Source organism: Astyanax mexicanus, unplaced genomic scaffold, assembly GCF_023375975.1.
Source record: "Astyanax mexicanus isolate ESR-SI-001 unplaced genomic scaffold, AstMex3_surface scaffold_84, whole genome shotgun sequence".
Lineage (NCBI taxonomy): Eukaryota > Metazoa > Chordata > Actinopteri > Characiformes > Acestrorhamphidae > Astyanax > Astyanax mexicanus.
This window is the reverse complement of record NW_026040094.1, coordinates 15,001-17,500: the sequence shown is the minus strand read 5'-3', so window position 1 is coordinate 17,500 and position 2,500 is coordinate 15,001. Positions and strand designations below refer to the sequence as shown.

Below are 2,500 nucleotides of genomic sequence, written 5' to 3'. Positions count from 1 at the left end.
GTTGAAAAAATGACTAAGTCCCATTTGGTCTACCAGTGGTAGCTCCGAAAAGTCGAAAAAATGACTAAGTCCAACTTGGTCTACCAGTGGTAGCTCTGAAAAGTCGAAAAAATGACTAAGTCCAACTTGGTCTACCAGTGGTAGGCTCGAAAAGTTGAAAAAATGACTAAGTCCCATTTGGTCTACCAGTGGTAGCTCCGAAAAGTCGAAAAAATGACTAAGTCCAACTTGGTCTACCAGTGGTAGGCTCGAAAAGTTGAAAAAATGACTAAGTCCCATTTGGTCTACCAGTGGTAGCTCCGAAAAGTCGAAAAAATGACTAAGTCCAACTTGGTCTACCAGTGGTAGGCTCGAAAAAGCTGAAAAAATGACTAAGTCCCACTCGGTCTACCAGTGGTAGGTCGAAAAAGTGCGAAATTTTTCTAAGTCCCCACTTTTGGTCTACCATTTCACGCCAAAAACTAGTGAGGGTGGCGAGCTCCAGGATTTCTGACCCCCTTCGCCCGACTCCCTTGCCCGACGAAGGTGCACTCCGGTCGGCCTCGGAGCGAGTTCGCCCGCGCTCTGGAGGATTTTTCGTCGGGGGGTTTTTCAAAGGGGTGCCGTCGGACTGTTGAGGAGAGTGGCAATCTATAGGGGTCCAAGCACTGGAGATGATTCTCCATTCATTTCTAAGCATGGCAGAGCTTAAATAAAGCCCCATTAATAGTTCCAAAGCGGATTTTTGGACACTATAACACGGACCCGATCCTACCCGACCATGAAGCTCCGCAGGTCGGCCTCCGTCCCGCCCCCCGCCCCCCAGGCGGTACGGAGGAAAAACCAAAACTTCCAGAGACGGTTCCAGGGGGGGTATCTCTTTTATTATTTTGACCCGACCGAATGGACTACCGAGCCCGCCTGGGTAGGCAGCCGCGCGGCCCTCCGTGGCCACTGTGCGCGGTGCGTTCCTACCCGACCCAGCGGGTTAGCCTCCAGGGGGGTCCTCCGTCAGGGGGAGGACCTTTCCGAACCTATCCGAGGGAGTCGTAGACGGCCCGTCTATATATCAATCTGCCCTAACACGATAACCGGTCGGCCCGGAGCCGTCGGACTCGGATGCCTCGGGTGGTCCTCGCGCCCAACCGAGCTCCAGCACCCGGCTTCAAAAAGCTCCGGACCCCCGGTTTCGGAACGAGCGTTTCCTTGTTATCCCCGAAGCAAGCGGGAACTCGCGCAGCGGAGTTGCCACACTAATTTCCACTGGGAGCAATGAGGGGTGAGCTCGGACGAGCCTCCCCGCCCGTCCCCCCCTCCCCGGGGGGTCTTCGGACGGTACGGGGCCGATCCCTCTCCCCTCTAAGAACCAATGGTTTTTTCTGTGACAAAAACCACTCGCAGCAACCTGGTTGATCCTGCCAGTAACATATGCTTGTCTCAAAGATTAAGCCATGCAGGTCTAAGTGCACACGGAAGGTACAGTGAAACTGCGAATGGCTCATTAAATCAGTTATGGTTCCTTTGATCGCTCCACACGTTACTCGGATAACTGTGGTAATTCCAGAGCTAATACATGCAAACGAGCGCTGACCGGTCCTCTCTCGGGGGGGCCGGGATGCGTGCATTTATCAGACCCAAAACCCACCCGGGGGGACCCGCGAGGGTTTCCCCCGGCCCTTTGGTGACTCTAGATAACCTCGGGTCGATCGCGCGCCCACCGCGGCGGCGACGTCTCATTCGAATGTCTGCCCTATCAGCTGTCGATGGTAGCATAGGGGGCTACCATGGTGACCACGGGTAACGGGGAATCAGGGTTCGATTCCGGAGAGGGAGCCTGAGAAATGGCTACCACATCCAAGGAAGGCAGCAGGCGCGCAAATTACCCATTACCGACACGGTGAGGTAGTGACGAAAAATAACGATGCAGGTCTCTTTCGAGGCCCTGTAATCGGAATGAACGTATCCTAAACACATGGGTGAGGACCCATTGGAGGGCAAGTCTGGTGCCAGCAGCCGCGGTAATTCCAGCTCCAATAGCGTATATTAAATTTGCTGCAGTTAAAAAGCTCGTAGTTGGACTTCGGGAGTGGGCTGGCGGTCCGCCGCGAGGCGAGCTACCGCCTGTCCCAGACCCTGCCTCCCGGCGCCCCCCGGATGCCCTTGGTTGGGTGTCCGGTCCTCAGGGGTCCGGAGCGTTTACTTTGAAAAAATCAGAGTGTTCAAAGCGGGCACCAAACTCGCCTGAATGCCTGAGCTAGGAATAATGGAATAGGACTCCGGTTCTATTTTGTGGGTTTCCTGAACCAGGGCCATGATTAAGAGGGACGGCCGGGGGCATTCGTATTGCGCCGCTAGAGGTGAAATTCTTGGACCGGCGCAAGACGGACGAAAGCGAAAGCATTTGCCAAGAATGTTTTCATTAATCAAGAACGAAAGTCGGAGGTTCGAAGACGATCAGATACCGTCGTAGTTCCGACCGTAAACTATGCCGACCCGCGATCCGGCGGCGTTATTCCCATGA

At 54.5% G+C, this 2,500-nt stretch overlaps 1 non-coding gene across 1 annotated transcript in view; it reads left to right on the top strand.

Annotated features, from left to right (window-relative positions):
* The first annotated feature begins 1,381 nt into the window (after positions 1–1,381).
* LOC125798754 (18S ribosomal RNA) overlaps positions 1,382–2,500 on the top strand; it is a 1,864-nt gene continuing 745 nt past the window's right edge. Inside the window, exon 1 of the ribosomal RNA XR_007437551.1 lies at positions 1,382–2,500. This exon is cut by the window's right edge and continues 745 nt beyond it. This is a non-coding gene — a ribosomal RNA (18S ribosomal RNA).